A 19678-nucleotide genomic window follows, 5' to 3' on the forward strand; every position below is an offset into this window, starting at 1 on the left:
GTACATAATGGGTTTCATTATAACCTTTTAATAGATGCATATGATGTATTTTGATCATCAATACCCCAGCCCATACCCTCTCATGTATTCCCCCCTCTACAGGAAGGGGCTCTTCTTCCCAACTAATCTCATTTATACTTTCATGTCTTTGTCTGTATGCAGTGTCTTAGTTCCTGTTCTATTATTGAGTCTAGCACTATGATTAAGGCAATTTCTAAAAGAAAACATTTAATTGAGCTTATAGTTTCAGAGGGTTGGAGTCCGAATGGCAGAGCACAGGCATGGTGGCAGGAACAGGTAAGAGCTTACCTCTTAATCCATAAGCAGGAGGCAGAAAGAGAACACTGGGAATGGCAGACTCTTCATTTCTAGAACTACAAGCCCAAACAACTCCCCTTTCCCTAAGTTTCTTTTGATCACAGTCTTTTATTATAGTAACAGAAAAGTAACTAATACCATAGATTAAGAAAATAATTTTTAAAGATAATGTCATACTGTGTAAAATATAGAAGCCCCTATTTTTCTTCTTCTTTACCATGGTTTCTAGTCTTCCTCTTCAACATAGTTTTTAGTCTTTTATTCTGCCAATTAATAAAGTTGCACAAGAACCAACAGCTACTAACTTTTTTCCAGCAACTATTTTGGAAAATTCTAAAATAGTTTACAAAGTTTATACAACAAAGATAAAAACAAAAAACCTTAAAGTTGTTAAAAAAAAAAAAAAGGTCCACTTAGCCATAGGCAGTGCATACTTATTTTGGAATGCACTAACCCTCTAAGACAACACAACTACCTCAACCTGTAGAGCGTTGTTACCCTGTCAATCTGAAGGTGAAGTGACAGCTCTCTCTCTGCCACACAATGTTTCCTGCACTAGCTGGCAGGACGTACTGTGGTAAAAGTGATGCCCACATGAAAAACACAACAAAATTGACTTTAAATCATATTGTAAAAATGTACACTAGTTCCCAGCATGAATTACATAGCAAATGTTACTTTTAATTAAAAGTCCAATAAAGTGCCTTTCAAAAGCATTTAGTGGGGCTGTGAAGATGGCCCAGTGACTAAGTGATTAATGCACAAGCCTGCAGACCTGGGTTTGGATCCCTAGCATCCACATTAAGAAACAAAAGCCAAGCGTGGCTGATAGCATTTGTAATCTTAGCTCTGGAGGATTAAGACAGGTGGATCCTGGGAGGCTTCCTGACCAGCCAGGCTAGCCAAAACAGCAAGTCCCAGGTTCAGTGATGGACCATCAACACATACACACACACACACACACACACACACACACACACACACACACACACACACACACACACAGTCACACACTGCACAGTCACACACACATACATAAATAAAAATAAAAGAAGTGTTTTTTATTCTTTCTGGTATTGAAAGAAAGACAAATTTCTATATTAGTTTCTCTCAATATGTCAGGCAAGCAACAGAAAAGAGGAAGATTATGCAAAAAAGGGAGGTAAGTGATTTGGATGCTTGACTGAATCTTATGGAGTGCTCTGTGAACATTTACTCTGAGTCTCAATTTTCTCATCATAAAAATCTAAAATCTCAAAGTACTTCGTTGGTTCTTGATTGGAAGGCTATAATAGACTTGCTCATGGCCATTCTGACTTAGAAGATGTGAAAGGGGGGCTCAGGTAACTGTATCTTTACAATACCTTGTAAACAATTCTGATGCATGTTTCTGATTAAGAGCCAATGATCTAAATAATTCCTTCGATCTTTTGCAATTCTAAATGTTACTTTTTACATCTCATCACTGAAATTCCAATAGTTCCTAGCTTTTAAAATTGCTCTCCTGTTATTAATGAATAAGACTATTTTTAGGAAATAGAGTTGTGTCTTAATTGTGAATAAGAGCTTCTATTACTGAGTGCTTATCAGTCTAAGGTTAACTCATTTAGTATCCATTATTAGACTGCCACAACACTGTAAGGTAAGTACTGCCACTTTTATATTATACAGATGAGACAAATAAAGCAGAGAAAGTAACTTACCCAAAGCTATAGAGCAGGTAAAGAGAAACTGGGCTACAGAACCTCAACTCTCAGCTACCATGCTACTCTATCAGTTAATACATCGTCAGTACTTATAAATACAAACATCACCAATGCTCTCCCAAGTAGCACTGTTTCTATGCTATGTTAAGGAAAGCATGTGTTTTTAGGAAAGTGGGAAAGGTAAGAATGAAATATCTCAAGAGACCTGAGATAGAGTACTGAGATTTATAAAAGCCTCTGTAGGTAGGTCACTATCCTTAGGAGTGATTACTCTCTAGTTATTATCTCATCCCAGAATATCTAAGATGTGTTCTTTTCAATTGATCAACTATTAATTTAAAAAATATTAGAAATTTACCCTATCAGATGAACTAGACTCCCCCAACTATAAAGTAAAAGAGGAGTAAACACAGAAGCGAAGTCAGAGTCAGAGGGTAGGTAACAACTGAAATGTTCTGTTAATTACTTTGGATATATGAAGGAGAATTTGCTGATATTTCAAGTACAAGGTGGAGATGGTTGAGCCTATTATATTATACGGTTCTGTGTTCTCTTCTCATCAACATGGATAAAGAGGGATTTAACTGAAGTCTGTGATCCTAAATTTGCAGTGTTAAAATGGTACTCTACACTGCAGTCTTTTTTATATCTAGGTGAACTCAGCAATCTGAGTACAGGCACCCGTAGATGGAGATTTCTGTCCTGCCTGGTCAAATAAACACACAGAGGCTTAATATTAATTACAAACAGTTTGGTCTATGGCTCAGGCTTCTTGCTAGCGCTTTCATCTTAAATTAACCCATTTCTATTAATCTATGTTTTGCCACATGACTGTGGCGTTACCGGTGTGTTGGCATGTTGCTCCTTGGGCAGTGGGTTGGCGTCTCCTCTGACTCTGCCTTTCTTCTTCCTGTATCTCTCTTGGATTTCCCTCCTGGCTATAACCTGACTTGCCATGGGCCAGAGCAGCTTCTTTATTTTTTTATTATTAAGAAATTTTCTATTCACTTTACATACCAACCACTGATCCCCCCTTCTTCCTTCTTCCTACCCCCCAGCCTTGCCCCCAACCCACACCCCATCCCCACATTTTCCAAGTCCAGGTCTCCCATGGGGAGTCAGCAGAGCCTGGCACACTCAGCTGAGGCAGGTCCAGGCCCCTCCCCACTGCACCAAGGCTGTGCAAGGTGTCACACCTTAGGCACTGGGCTCCAAAAAGCCCGCTCATGCACCAGGGATGGATCCAGATCCCCCTGCCTGGGGCCCCCAAACAGTTCAAGCTAAACAACTGTCTCCCATATCCAGAGGGCCTAGTCTAGTCCTATGGGGGCTCCACAACTATTAGTCCACAGTTCATGGGTTTCCACTAGTGTGGCTGGTCATCTCTGCACGTCTTCCCATCATGATCTTGACGTCCCCTGCCCACAGAATCCCTCTTCTCTTTTATCAATTGGATTCCAGAAGCTCAGCCTGGTGCCCAGCCTTAGATCTCTGCATTTGCTTCCAAAGGCTCTATGATGACAGTTAGGGTATTCACTAGTCTGGTCACCAGAGTAGACCAGTCCAGGCACCCTTTTGACCACTTCCAGTAGTCCAAGGTGGGGACATCCTTGTGGATTCCTGAGAACTTCCCTGGCACCCTGCCTCTTCCTATTCCCATGATGTCTTCATTTATCATGGTATCTCTTTCCTTGCTCTCCCACTCTGTCCCTGTTCCAGCTTGACCCTCCCATTTCCTTATGTTATCATCCCCAATTCTTTGCCCTCCATTACCCATCCCTCTCCCAGTTTGCTCATGTAGATCTCATCTATTTCTCCTTCACTGGGCTACCTATGTGTCCCTCTTAGGGTCTTCCTTGTTAGCTAGCTTCTCTGGGTTGTAGTTTGGTTATCCTATATGCCTTACATATAGTATCCACTTATGATTGAGTACATACCATGTTTGTCCTTCTGAGTCTGGTTTACCTCACTCAGGATGATATTTTCTAGTTCCATCCATTTGCCTGCAAATTTCATGATATCATTTTATTTTTAATGCTGTGCAGGACTCCACTGTGTATATGTGCCACATTTTCTTTATCCATTCTTCAGTTGAGGGGCATCTAGGTTGTTTCCAGGTTCTGGCTATTACGAGTAATGGAACAGCTTCTTTATTAACCAATGGTAGCAACACATATTCACAGCATACAGAAAGACCATCCCACAGCAGGCACCAGATTAAATTTGGTGTTTAGCTACACAAGTCACAGAACAGGGAAAGAGAGTTGTGGCTTCTGGCAAGAGTAGCAACATACTTTAAGGCAGCTAGGGAAGAAAGGAAGTGAAGGCAGGAGAAAGCTGTGAGGAAGAACATACTGTAGGTCCCAATGCAGAAGAATCAGAAAAGGATGACAGTCTGACACCAAGTGGGGAAAAACATTGGAGATGAAATGTCAGGAAACCAAACTGATTGTGCTGGAAGAAACTGACTGAGAAAGCTAAGATCCAAGTCTGGCTGGAGAATGTAAAGTCTGCATTTATGAAATTACAACTGGATATATGGCATGACCCAAGGTATAGTAAAAGAAGTCAGTAGCTGAAAGAAAATAAGAATCAATGGAGACAATCATGTTAAGGAACTGCTAATTTGGGGTGTATGAGGAAGAATCTATAACTAACACTATGCTTTGGATACTGGGTCTGAGGTGTAGATGGTAGACTAAAGTATTACACAATATAACCTTTCCTACTCAACAGTAGTGCATAGGCTAACTACATGGATACTGAGTTCATTCAGGACGAGCGCAAGAATAAAGATAAAGAAAATCTGTAGGCTAGTTTCTAAAGCCTTTAATAAATTAAGTCTTGAAAGAGATTGGGTATACTTAATTTAGGGGAACAAATATTCTAAATGAGGGGTCCTATGAACTTTCAGTGTAAAACACACACAGAAATGCAGTACCAAGCACCAGCTTAGCAAAAATGAGTAATGTTCTCTTCATTCATAGGCTAATTTTTTCAGACTCACGAAGAACTGTGGTTCCTGTTTTCATTCTGAAGCTACGTTTTCTTGGCTAAATTGAATAGGGAATGAAGTTACCTGCTAATTCTGGTGACAACCAAAATATGAACTCTTGCTCTCCTAAATTTAGGAAAATAAATTACAATTCCATTGCTATAGTTTGACATGAGAGTATCTGGTGAGACTACAGGGTAGTCTCCTACTACTCTCTTTTTTTTTTTTAGGTGTGAAAATAAAGGTATACAACAGTTCTTCATAAACTTCAAAGAACAAGGCAGCACACTATTTCCTGGCAGGCTGCCCTTTACACAAAAACTTCTACCTTCAACGAGCTGAACACTGCTGTTACAATGGCTTCAGAAAATTGACTGGCTCAGACAGCTGCATGTTTTGTCCAAGTCATACAGAAGTGGCTAGATTGGGCACTACTTACCCAATGGTGCAATGTAGAGGATACTGAAAAAAAAATCCTGCAGCAACAACCAAATGTTTGGTACCATGCAAAGTAAAAAGGAAATATCAAGTAGGATTCCCTAAAAAACTGACAACCCATGGTTCAACAACACTGCTTGAGCCCTGGCTGTCTTACGGCTCTTTTTGGAATCACCCACAGCATCTAACACAGGACTTTAGGAATACTGGGGCATTCACAAAAATTTAAAGAGCAATACAAAAAGATTAGAACTAAGTAATAAAATGCATATTTAATATAAGTGAAAACAGTTGAGCTGGTGTTACTGAATCTATTAAGCCTCAAACACAAACAATTCCTGTTCATGTGCCAACTTTTTAACATTTTTATTGTTGTAGAAAGTACTTTATTCTTACTCTTTAAAATTTTTAGGGGGAAAATGTAGCACCTAGGTCAGGTTTTCCTGGAAGAAGGGAATGGAGGTAGGTTTACCTGTGCTATGGACTTAGGATCACCCAGTCTTCACTTGGATCCTTTTCCAAATTATTGCAGAAACCAAACTGAGCAATAGCTCTCTCAAACATATGTTATTAAGACTCCAGTGGGTATGGTGGTACATGCCTTTAATCCCAGCACTTGGGAGACTGAAGCAGGCAGATGTCTAGGAGTTGGAGGCTGCCTGGTCTATACAGTAAGCTGTAGGCTCACCAGGGTTAGAGAGAGAGACCCTACCTCAACCCTCCCATACCTCCCAAAACACCGTAAACAAACAACTCAAAATCTCCTATGGTGGTTTGAATTAGAATGGCCCCAATAGGCTCATATATTTGAATGCTTGGTCCCCATTTGGTACAACTATTTGGGAAGGTTTAGGTGTGGCTCTGTTGGAGGAGGTATGTCAATGAAGATGGGCTTTGGGGTTTCAAAGTCATTCTGTTAGCTCTCTCTCTCTCTCTCTCTCTCTCTCTCTCTCTCTCTCTCTCTCTCTCTCTGCCTCATGCTTGCGGATCAGATATAAGCTCTTAGCTACTGTACCAGTGTCATGTTTGCCTGCTGCCATGCTCCCTGCCATGATGGTCACAGACTCAACCTCCAGAATTGTAAGCCCCCATTAAATGCTTTCTTTTATAAGTTGCCTTTGTGCATGGTGTCTCTTCATAGCAATAGAAAAGTAAATAAGACAGAAGTTGGTTTCCTGGAGTGGGGCTATTGCTGTGACAGCTCTAACTATGCTGTTTTTGTTTTGTTTTGTTATTGTTCCCTTTGAGGAATGGGGAAGATTTGGCACTTTGGACCAGGAAAGCAGCTGAATTCTTTAAGTGGGACTTAATGGGCCATCCTAGTAGAAACTTTGAAGGCAGTGCTGAGAGCAATGTGGACTATGGTTGCACAGGTCAAGTGGTTTCAGAGGAGAATAATGTTGGCCACTGGGCTAGAGACCATTCTTATGATATTTTCCTTAATAATGTAGCTGCTTTTTGCACTTATCCTAGAAATCTGCCTGAGGCTAAACTGAAGACAACCTGATATTGATTATGTCATGTGGCTATTAGAGATCACTCATATGCAGGTCTACAAAGAAAAACAGCAAGCAGGGAAAGTAAATACAAAAAGTACAATTTGAGGAGATATATAACAGCAGGAAATTTAACAAATCTCATGTTCAAAGAGATGAGAAATTTAAAGAAAGACCTGATGTAAAATGGAATAAAGGGAGTGGCGCCCTCACCACAACTTGTAAAAAGGAAAGCTTATGCAACAAAGGAAAGCCATCAACAAATCAAAGCTTATGCATGTGAAATTCAAGAAGGTGGCTAGGTTTCATCCCAAGCAGAACTTGGTAGCATTAGTCACATGGTTCTGGCTTTATAGTCATGAAGGATATAAGAGTAAAGGTGTTCTGGAAGATGTCCCTGCTTAGAGGCCCAAAGAAACCACTGTGTGAAGCTAGAGCTTGGATTGTGTTGGAGACTCCAAAATGTTGGAGAAGCCAGACTTGTATATTGCCAAGGAATGCTCCAGAAAGGGAGTGGAACCAGCTGAAGGGAGAAAAGTGTGCTGCAGTTAGCAAATCTGGAAGGATGGAGCCATCTCAGCCCTTAGACATCCAATAGAGGGCTAGAGGATTTGAAGTCTGCCCTGATGGGTTTTGTCTTGCTTTGAATCATTATTTCATTATTCTCCCTTTTGGGATGGTAATGTATATTATGTGTCATTTTATTTTGAAAGTATGTAATTTGATTTTTAATTTTATAGGGAGTTACAATTAAAAGATTACCTTGAATCTCAAAAGAGACTGGACTTTGTAAGAGTGTTGGGACTGAAAGACTATGGGGACTTTAGAAGTTAGACTAAATGCCTTTTGCATTATGATATGCCTATAATCCTATGGGGCCTGGGGAGTGGAATGGGGTAGTTTGAATGAGAATAATCCCCACAGGTTTATACATTTGAATATTTGGACCCCAGTTGGTGAAACTTTTTGGGAAAGATTAGATGTGGCTTTTTTGGAGGTGTGTTACTGTGTGTGTGTGTGTGTGTGTGTGTGTGTGTGTGTGTGTGTGTGTGTGTGTGTGTGTTGGTTTGAAAGACAATGGCTCCCAAAGGGAGTGGCACTATCAGGAGGTGTGGCCTGGCTGGAGGAAATATGTCACTGTGTGGAGGTGGGCTTTGAGGTCTCATATATGCTCAAGCTACACCTAGCATCTCAGTTTACTTCCTGTTGCCTGCTGAATGTAGAACTCTCATCTACCTCTCCAGCATCATGTCTACATGCACATCGCCATGTCCCACCATGATGATAATGGACTGAACGTCTGAAAGTGTAAGCTGCCACCTCAATTAAATGTTTTCCTTTTATAAGAGTTGCCATGGTCATGGTGTCTCTTCAGAGCAATAGAAACCCTAACTAAAACAGAATGGCTTTGAGGTTTTAAAAGCCAAAGCCATTTCCAGTTAGTATGCTTTCTCTTTCTCCTACCTCTCCCTCTGTCTGTCACATATATGCATGCAAGTGCACACGCACGCGCGCGCGCACACACACACAGTTCAGATTAAGCTCTTAGCTGCTGTTCCAATGTCATGTCTGACAGTCTGCTGTCATGCTCCCTGCCATGATGGTCTTGGACTCACTCTCTCAAACTGTAAGTTTCCATTAAGTACTTTTTGTAAGTTGCCTTGGTCATGTTATCTCTTGACAGTGATAGAAAGATAACTGAGACACCTCTCCTTTGCTTTATCCTTTTATTTGTCAAAACATTGAGCACCTTGTGTGCCTACAATGTGTTCCTATCTCTTTGACTTATGTCATTCCTTGACTACCATTCTTTCTCTACATTAAATTTCTGCCCACTCTTCTTCCCTATTCTTCTATTTATCCTTCAGACGCTGAGGGTCTCATAATTCTTAGATTTCTGTTTTTCAACCTCCACATTTCAAGTACCAATGAATGTCCAAACCAAATCGAAGAGTTGACTAGAGTATCTGAAGGTTTCCAACTTTTTGCTACTGCTGCGTCTCTCTGATAACTCCTCTTCAGTTCTTCTTAGCAACTCTTCATCATGTTCTTGGTCTGTCCTTTTACATTCACTTTACTATCATTTAGATCTCTGAGTTTCCTACTATTATTGAGGTAGATATTCTTCAAATCTTAGTCACTGCAATGGTTTGAATAAAAATGGCCTCCATAGGCTCATATATTTGAATGCTTAGTCACCAGGGAGTAGCACTATTTGAAAAGATTAAAAGGATTAGGAGGTGTGGCATTGTTGGAAGAAGTGTGTCACTGGGGTGAAATTTGAGGTTTCAATAAAGTCCATGTCAACTTATTTCTCTGCCTACAGATCAGCATGTAGGCCTCTCAGCTATTTCTCCAGGACCATGTCCTTGCTTGCCACCATGCTCCTGGCTCATGATGATAATGGACTAAACCTCTGAAACTGTAAGCAAGCCACCAATTAAATGCTTTGTGTCACTAGAGTTGCCGTGGTCATGGTGTCTCTTGACAGAAACAGAACAGTGACTAAGGCAGTCATTTTCCCAAAAGCCACCTTTCTTCTCTCCAGACTAGATCTGGCGATTCTGTGATGGGATTTTACAGCATCCTGTCCTTTGACTTAATTCCTTCAAATAATCTGCTTATAGTTTCTCAATCTGTTAGAACAGAGATCAATAAATGACAAGTCCTGGGTCAAATGTAGACCACAATCTTTGTTTAAATAAAGTCTGACTAGGGCTCAAGCACACACATTTGTTTTATCTATTAATGATTTTTGGATTGTAGCATAGAGAGACCATATAGCCTGAGAAACCTAAAATAGTAATTATCTGTCCTTAATGCGAAGTTTGTTGACCTCTTCTATAGACTTTAAGCCTCAAAAAACTGGAATTATGTTTGTAATTTCTACTTTGGTCTTTTCAGCCCACAGAGTAATGCCTAGAACAAAAATACCTTTGACTGCTTACATTTAAATCTCAAGTTGTTGTTTTTTGTTTTTAGATCTATGTTTGTATTTTGCCTGCATTTATGTATGTGCATCACATGTATGCCTGGTACCACAGGGGCCAAAGGAGGGCATTACATATCCTGGAACTAGATAGAGGGTTGTGAGCTACCTTGTGGGTGCTGAGAACTAAACCCTGGTCCTCTGCAAGATGAAGTGCTTAATTAGACACAACTCTCCAGCCCTTTAAATCTCAAGCTTTAACCCAACATATCACAGTGATACTTAGGGGGTATGAATCATTCTGCATTTATAAAATACATTATAATCCCTTTTAATCCAGATGACTTGAGTATTCTAGTCTAAGGGAAGAAGCAGAATTATTCAAGTAATATGCAAATAAGTAGACTATTACAACTAGAGATACATGCTATAGAAAAAATAAATAGCACAACAAAAGATCTAAAAAAGAATCATAATCAAACAGAGTTTGGAAAGGCTTCCCTAAGAAAATGATCTTTGAGATGAAACATTAAGAGTGAGTTAACAGGTCAGAAAAAAAATGAGCAAGAGCAAACTGGGTAACAGGAATATTACATGTAATTGCCTGTTGGAGAAGGAATATGGCAAGTGTAATTGTTGTTCTTTTAAAAATAATAAACTAGGATATAAATTCTTTAAAATGTTAAGGATTTCATTTTAAATAGACCAAGGTTTCCAACCAAAAAAAATTCTCAGTGTGCTATTTATAACACTATAAAGTTTGAAACAGTCTGTTGTCCACCACCAGAAAATAGGTAGACTATCCTAGATCCTTATCACAGTGGATCCCACATGTCATTAAAATAACTGTAGTAGTTTGATTTAAAAATGCCCCCCCCCCCATGGCCCTCACAGGTTCATCTATGTGAATGCTTAGTCATCCGAGAGTAGAGCTGTTTGAGAATTAGAAGGGTTAGCAGGTGTGGCCTTGTTAGAGGAAGTGAGTCACTAGGGTTAGGCTTGAAGCTTTAAAAACCCATGCCAGGTCTAGTGTTTCTCTGCCTGCTGCCTGTGGACAAGGACATAGCTCTCAGCTACTTCACCAGCACCATGCCTGACTGCCTGCCACTGTGCTTCTTGACATAATGATCGTGGACTAATCTTCAAAAATTGTAAGCAATCCTGGAGGTTTCAATGCTTTTTTTAAAAAATAAAAGTAGCCTTGGTCATGGTGTCTCTTCACAGCAATAGAACTAAGACAATGTATACGAAAAGTTTTAATTGGCATGGGGAATTTTTGCTACATTGCAGAGTGAAAAAACTAGGACACTATTTCCACTATGTAATATATTCATAGAGAAAACTTCTAGAAATAATTAAAGCAAAATGTTAATCAGACTGTCTCTAGGAGGGATTGAATAATCCATACTTCATGGTTTTCCTTAATGTCTGTGCTATACACTTAACATATCAAAATGGAAAAAAACACATTTGATTGAAAAATTAAAGAAATACAAGGGCCAATCCATATTTAGCCATCTGAGAATAGTCTTTTTCTGGTCTCTGGAATGAAGATATAGCATGAGGTTCAAATCTTAGGAGAGTTCAGTGTCAATAAAAAAAGGTTACTAGGGGATGTTCTCCTGGAATTTAAGATGTGAAAATAATGGTATGATAAGAGCTTCAGGGCTAGGAAAACTGTCTTGGAATGTGTTGGTCCAAATAACACCATGTTTTGGATTATTTGTTTGTTAATTGTTTAAGTTGGAATCATTTAATCTAGCCTTAACTTTGTTTCTTCCAGTCTCTTGCGGAGTACCTATGGGAATGTTCCAGTATCAGTTGGGTATGGTTTATGCCTGTAATCTCAGTATTCCGAAGTCGAGGGCAGGACTGCCAAGAGTTCAGGGATAGGGTAGGCAACACAGTGGTTTCCAGGTCAGTTTGGGCTACAGAGTGAGATCCTGTCTCACCCTCCCATCTAAAGTTTCACTGTAAATTCTGAACATGTAATTTAAATGAGGCTCCTAGAAAACTAAGGCCTCAGTTCTAATACACTGTTGTGGAAGCTTTTTGGTTTTGTTTCTCAAAATTATCTTTTGTAGGATCAGTAGTTCCTTTCTTAAGACCTTACTGCTAATTTACAGAAGTGGGAGAGAGAAAAATTTAGTTTCCCCCCCAAAAATGAGTAGATTAATTAGTTTAAAAGATACTTTGTTTAGGAAATTCATCTATGATTATAATGACTTCCCTTTGGTTTAACACGAGAGAAATAAAAACACATTTTAGAGCCCAACAAATATTATTTTTAAAAGACTTTATTTTTAATTATGTGTACATGAGTATATGTGTCCATGGAGTCCAGAAGAGGCCATCAGATCCCCAGGAGTTGAAGTTACAGGTTGTTGTAACAAGAGTCCTGGGGCATGAACTCAGGTCTTTTTGAAGAGCAGTACATGATCTTAACCACTGAGCCATCTCTCCACCCCCTTATCTGCTTAAAAAAACCCATCTTATTGACATCTGAAGTCAACTATAATTTATTTGTATGTGACACTAAATAGAAAAAACAAACTTAAATTCAGTGTCTTTTCTATTCTCTCTCTCTCTCTTTTTTTTTTTTTTTTGTTTTTTTTTGTTTTTCAAGACAGGGTTTCTCTGTGTAGTTTTGGTGCCTTTCCTGGAGCTCGCGCTGTAGCCCAGGCTGGCCTCGAACTCACAGAGATCCGCCTGCCTCTGCCTCCCGAGTGCTGGGATTAAAGGCGTGCGCCACCACCACTGCCCGGTGTCTTCTCTATTCTCATAGCACATTTCTGATACCACAAGTGTGAGGATTCTCCCCGACCCACTTAGCAAGCCACTTATATAGTATGAGATGCCAGCTGGATGTCCTCTGGTTCAGTTCTGTTCTCACACTAATCTACCCAATAGCATCAAATCTGAGAGGTGAAGGTTCAATCAGCAGTCACCATGGGATGCTAACAGCAGATTAGAGGTTGTTTAATCTGTGCTTATGAGTGGCAATAATTCCAGGTTTCCAAATAATTGAACCTAATAGGAGTTAGGTTCACTTATTTTCAGGGGTGGTTTAAAGAACTCAGAGACAACTTATCAGTATATTATAAATAATACTAAAAGAATACTGATGAGAATTAGATGAGAAGATTAATAAAAGGGTGCAGAGCTTCCTTGCACTTCCAGCCTACCATGACCCAGTAACATCCATGTGTTCATCTCTTGAGATGTTTTTTGAATCCTATCTTTGAGGGGGTTTATGGAGGTTTTGTTATATACCATACTTGATAAAACTGGTGTTCAATTCACCTTCAACCCTTCAAAACCTCTCACAGGTTGGAGGATGGGGCTGAAAGTCTCAATCTCTAATCTTGCTTTGATCTTTCTGATGACGAGCCCCACCTCAATTGTTAGCACACAAAGACACATTATTCTGGAGATCTCAAGGACAGTCATATGCCAAGAAACTAGGTTGAACCTATTTCCCAGCATCACAGACACAAAAGCCCAAGTAATTACCTTAGCAATTTTATCCCTGTAATTTGTTTTATAATCAATGTAGATATTATTTTTTTCTGACAATAGGGAGAAACACCATAATTCTGCTTTCCTGGATATGAAATTTTGAAAGCTTTTAAATTCAACTTTGGAGACCCCCTCTTCTCTGCTTGAGAATCACTAACAAAAAATATAGTTGGCATTTGTAGTGGCCGTGGTTCATAGCTGTAGACAGTGAAGAGCACTTTAGAAATTGGTCAATAGCAAGTTTTTTTTGTTTTGTTTTTTTTCAAGACAGGGTTTCTCTGTGTAGTTTTTGGTGCTTATCCTGGATCTCGCTCTGGTAGACCAGGCTGGGCTCAAACTCACAGAGATCTGCCTGCCTCTGCCTCCTGAGTGCTGGGATTAAAGGTGTGTGCCACCACCGCCCGGCCAAGAATAGCAAGTTTTTGTTGGCATTTAGAAATGTATGAGGCATCTCTAATTGTCACAACAGCATGTAATGTCCAGGGGATAAGGATGTTCAATGCCTGCACAATGACTGTTTCACAGAAAATGCCAGAAATCCCTTTGTTTGGTTTGATGATTTAAGTCAGAAAATCTAGAAAATCCTGATAGGTGTTTTGCTTGAATATTTGATTTCTAAGTTAAGTCCAGTGACACAACAGAACATACACAGAGGCAAAGACTATATATGTCTTTTCCTACTTGCCACCTAATTGTGTATAATTGTGTATCATATTCATGATGTCTCCTTCAGACAAGACAATGGTGTGTGTATGAGGTGTAGTAAATCAGAGTCCAAGTGAGCACAGAACAAGCATGCTGCATCAAGGTGCTGACAATTTTAAGATCTCCATTTGAATTGGAATTTGTTGCAGAAAGAAGATGGTAACATTCAAAAAATACAAGTGAACAAAGAATCCTAGCTGGGTGGTGGTGGCGCATGCCTTTAATCCCAGCACTTGGGAGGCAGAGCCAGGCAAATCTTTGTGAGTTCGAGTCCAGCCTGGTCTACAAAGTGAGATCCAGAACAGGCTCCAAAGCTACACAGAGAAACCCTGTCTCGAAAAAACCAAAAAAAAAAAAGAAAAAAGAATCCTATCATATTCCTTCTTGCTCATGTTTCTTTCCTGTGACCAATCATTTTCCTAAAAATAACATACAAAGAGCAATCTAGGGTTCTTTCTTTTTAGTCCTTCCTTATGTATCAGTAAGCAGAAGGTAGAGAATATTGTTTAGAATGTATACATATGAAGAAGGGAAATAAAAACAGTTGAATTTGTTTTGTGCTGAGTTTACACAGTTGTGACATCACAAATACATATGGATGTAGAAGCCATGAAATTCCAATTAGGTAATTTTGGTGATTCCACATGAGTGAAATACTGCTATATTTGCATTTAAAACTGCTTTGTACAATATAAAGATGAATGGTGCAATTCATCTAAGAATTTAAATTTTCATTTTTTCCTTAAACTGAATTAAAAAGCAAATTAAACTGGAGATTATATTGTATGTCTATAACTCTAGCACTCAGGAAGCTGGGACAGAAAGACTGTATGTTCCAGGCCAGTCTGGGTTACAAATCAGCAAATTTAGAAAACACCATGACCAGTGGAGGGAGGGAAGATAGGAAGGAGGAGAAGGGAGACAAGGAAGCAATGGCAGCGTAATAGTTTAGTACAGAAAATGACATTTTGTCTCTGTAGTTGAACCAGAGTCTACATTTTCACTTTGCTCTGAGGCTCACAAATCATGCAACTGGACATGACCGGGCTGTTTAAGTAGTAAAGGATTAATGGACACAATTTAGATCACAAATCTTTCAAAGCCAGAGAGCAAGGTCTAGAAAATATGCAACTAGAAACAACTTCCAGGGAAAACAATGCCTAGAAGAATGCACATCTCACATTAGTGTTATTCTTGTGGAAACCCGTCCATACATACCACCTGCAAGCCATCATTTGTAACACCAGAAATAAATGTTATTACTCATCCCAGAAGTATCAGAGACTTTCACCATGGTGTCTGTCAGACCTCATCTTTCTAAATAACAGGTGAATCGTTGTTATTCACTTTTGGTGGCTGGAAATTAAACTACACACTGAAGCCAGTTTCTGATTGTTAGCATTCTTTCCAATTAATTCATATTTAAGTAAATCATTCTGGTGGCTTGGGAGTCACTTTAAAAACTTGAATACTAAATATCAAGGGGTCCACACTCTTTATGGCTGGTATTAAACATTTATCATCATGCCATTAATCCCATGTTAGCACTCTAGCTGCAAGGGAGTCTGAACCAGTTTTTACTTGCCAGCTTCTAAAGTACAAATGAGCAAACTAGAAGGTTGTAGTGGCTAATCTTCATAAAGTGATTAGAGTTAGAATCACCATGGAAACACACGGCATATCTACAAGGGTGTTTTCAGAAAGGTTTAACTGACAAGGAAAGACCCACCCTGACTGTGAACAGCACTATTCTATAAGTTGGGGTCCCTGAATAAATTAAAAGGTGAAACTGAGCTGAGGACTAGAATTCATCTTTCTCTGCTTCCTGACTGGACAAAATATAAGCAGCTACCCCATATTCTTGTTACTATGTCTTCCCCTTAAGGACTATATTCCTTAGAACTTTAAGCCCAAATAAATTCTTCCCTCCTTATGTTTCTTCTTGTCAAGTGTTCCAGCCACACTGAGAAAAGTTGCTAATACAGAATGGACTGGCTGTTGTTGAATAAGAAGCCAGTATGTTCTCCCCAAAATACAGTGGTCTTTGCCTACTATTCCAGATAATCAATCACTAAGAGGCAAATGTTTTAGACTGATTGTTGAAAAGTATTAGTACAGACGGGTAGGAAGGCTCTGAGTAAATGGATAAGATGGTAACTGTCAGTCAATGAGCTAGAATAACTGAAAAATGTTAATTGCTATCATTGAAATACATTTCTTATAATTCTGGCATATAAACTCTGCAAGGATAGATACCATGTCACCATCTCTCTCATTACCTTAACAAATGATAGACATTAAAAAAAAACTATTTAGGCCTGGCGGTGGTGGTGCACACCTTTAGTCCCAATGCTGAGAGGCAGAGCCAGGTGGACCTCTGTGAGTTCCAGGCCAGCTTGATCTACAGCTCGAGATCCAGGACAGGCTCCAAAGCTACACAGAGAAACCTGTCTCGGAAAAAACAAAAACAAAAACAAAACAAAACAAAAATTTAAATTTATGTTTGGCATTTTACATTATTGTACATATAGTAGTCATCTGGATGTGAACTTTCACCCATATTATTAAATTTTGAATCTGATTAATGCCTGAAAAGTTAAAATGATTTTTTTCATCATTTAACAGATGAGAAAATACACTGATATCAGACAAACTCACTTATCTAGTAAATTAAATTTTAAAACAGAGTCACTAACTGAAAAACTTTTTTTTCCCCAGGAAGAATATATTTATAAAAACTATTAAATTGTGGTTAGGAGACTGTTATCAGGTTTTTTATTTGATAACTAACTTTAAATTACATGTAATGGAAATAATATTCCTCATCTAAAGCTGTAAATGTTTTTCAAGAGTGAACATTATTTCCTTGGAGTTCTAGAGGAATGTGAAACATGGCTGTAAGTGCCCTTTGAAAAAGTAAATAATGTTTAAAGAGGCAATGGTCAAGAATCTTGTTCTAGAAAGAGCTACTCTTAATTTGACACTTTTCATCAGTTATAAACAGTATAATTTAAAAATTATGTATGGATTTCATCAAATATAATATAGGATTCTCAATCTTATACTGTTTGAGATACACAGGTGGGGTACAGCTGGCTGGTGGGGTTGCTAAGAAAACAGATTGCCATTTCCCATCCCCCCAAAATGTGAGTTAGTAAGTGACAAAAATATTACAATTTAAAAAATATCCTAAGTGCCACAGAACACCGTGGAAATCACTGACATTGTCAGTTTGACATTCTGCTTATATAAGATACTTATTTTACCAGAAAGCACATTAAGTATGCACACATTCACACACACACACACACACACTGCTGATGAACCTAGGGCTTGTCTGTGGTAGTCTTATTTTAAAATCACTTCTATAGTCTTTTAATACTTAAAATCAATTTTTAAAAATATATTTTATTTTATTTTTATGTGCATTTGTGGTTTTGCCATGGGTGTCAGGGTCCCCTGAAACTGGAGTTATAGACAGGTGTGAGCCATGTGGGTGCTGGAATTGAACTCGGGTCAGTGCTCTTAACCCCTGAGCCATCTCTCCAGCCCTTAAAATCAATTTTTAAAAATTTCCCTTGTACTAGAGCTGTTAGTAGGTTATGCCCTGGTCTTGCCATTTATTATGACGCTCTTGAGGGTAATCTACTACATTGATCGGTCTCAAATCACCCTAAGCATAGATTCGTATTAGCATTTATGTTATAGAAACCTTCTTTCAGTGATGTGTCCCTTTAAGCATTTTGATTTTATGTGAAAACCCACAATGGCTGCAAACAAGCAGCTTTCCACACCACTCCAAATCCAAGGCAATATAACCAACCAGTAAAATGCACCTGTATAATTTTGTAAGTGGGACAGAATGAGCTCTACTTTGGATTGATAATGACTGTCAAGTGTCCTAATTCCAGCGGCAAATTTCAAAGCTGAAACCATAGTTTCTGGTCCTATGACTTAAATCTTTTTTTTTTTGGGGGGGGGTGGAACCCATAAAGATTAATTTTTAAGAGAAGCCCTTCTTTTACACGTGAGAAAACTGAGGCCTCAAGAAACCAAATTATTTGTCCAAGGTCACGCCCAATATTAGTGACCACGCCAGACAAAACCCATAGGTTGTAATTTAACATCCACACCAGTAGCATCTATTCTCCTCACCGCTCTCCCCCACACCCCCCAAAATCCCTAACTGCATCACTCCATCACCGTTCAGGCTCCAAATAAAGTTGTTTTTTGTCTAACGGTCCTACCCCAACCCCCCTTTTGCTTCTGTGTCAACCCGTAGTAAAATCTTGCACAACGTGTACATGAAAACACGGTAGGAGCCTTTTTTTTTTTTTTCTTTATGCCCAAACTGTCTGTGAAAGGCTCTCAGGGCTCAGCCGGCGGCCTTGGAGAGGCGTGGAGGGAGGTGACCCGGGCAAACAAGTCTTTAATGTGTAATTGCTCGCGCCGGAGGGAAACCACAGCGAATGTAAAACTGCGGGGCGGGTGGACAGGGGGGCGGGAGAAAAACACGACGGTGGGAAATCCCTGGGCTGTGTCTCTGCCGCCAACCCTGGGCAAAGCTGGGCAGGGCCGCGCGTGAATACATCTCATTAAGTGGCCGGGCGCAGACACTGCAGCACCGCAGAAGGGAAGGGGGGCGGGGTGTGTGTGCGGGGGGGGGGGGGGGGGGGAGCGAGGCGGAGCGCCAGGCTCGCCCGCCGCGCCGCGGCCGGGGGAGGGAGAGGGAGGAGGGCGCGAGCACCAGGGCGGCCCTTGTAGAGGCCGCGGCCCGCGCGCCCCCGCCCCTCGCGCTGGCCGGGGCTCGGCGCGCTGCGGCCGCGTTCCCTGAGAAGGGCCGGCCGGGCCCGCGCCCCGCCCGGCCTGCCCGCCTGCCCGCTCGCCGGCCTGCCCGCTCGCCCTCCCGCCCTCCCTCCCTCCCTCCCTCCCTCCCGGGCCGCACGCGATCTGCGCCGCGCCTCCTTTCTCCCGCGGGCGGCTTCCCTTCCTTACCTTGTGGAGGGGACAAAAAAAAAACAAAACAAAACAACAACAACAAAAAAAATCCCCTCTCCGCGGCCGCCCCCGCCTCCTCTCTCGGCTGTGACATGGCGGTCGGCGAGGCGAGCGCCAGGAGCCGCCAAACCCCGGCGCCCCTCGGAGCCTATCCATGACATCGGCGCTCCGCCGCCATCCCCGCCCCCCCCACCCCCCCCCCCAGGCCCCGCCGCCGCCGCAGTGACCCGGCCCACAGGCCGAATCATCGATTCCTCGAGCGCGCGCCGCGCCGCGCGGCCCCGGCTTCCCGCCAGCCCCTTCCCTGAGCCGCGCGCTCGAGGCCGGGGGCGGGGGGAGGGGGGGAAGGACACTCCCCCCCAAACTCGCCCCCCCCCCACACCACCCAAAACCGGGTCCCCGCCGCCGGGGCGCGCGCGCGTTCGCCCGCCCGCCCGCCCTCCCGCCGCCACTCTCGCTCGCACGCACACGCACGCACACACACACCACACACACACACGCACACACACACACACACACACGCACCCCTCCTCCCCCCTCCCCCAGTGGTTGCGTCCGTGACATCATCATCATG

General features: G+C 41.1%; 1 long non-coding RNA gene across 2 annotated transcripts in view; it reads right to left on the reverse strand.

The window, feature by feature from the left end:
- The window catches only part of LOC128118654 (uncharacterized), a 104113-nt gene extending 84841 nt beyond the window's left edge, over positions 1 to 19272 (reverse strand). For both annotated transcript variants that reach the window (XR_008221292.1, XR_008221291.1), the window contains exon 1: positions 19102 to 19272. This is a non-coding gene — a long non-coding RNA (uncharacterized LOC128118654). The remainder of the gene's footprint in view (positions 1 to 19101) is intronic.
- Positions 19273 to 19678: the final 406 nt, after the last annotated feature.

The sequence above is a fragment of the Peromyscus californicus genome, unplaced genomic scaffold, assembly GCF_007827085.1.
Source record: "Peromyscus californicus insignis strain IS unplaced genomic scaffold, ASM782708v3 Scaffold_22__1_contigs__length_63687245, whole genome shotgun sequence".
NCBI lineage: Eukaryota > Metazoa > Chordata > Mammalia > Rodentia > Cricetidae > Peromyscus > Peromyscus californicus.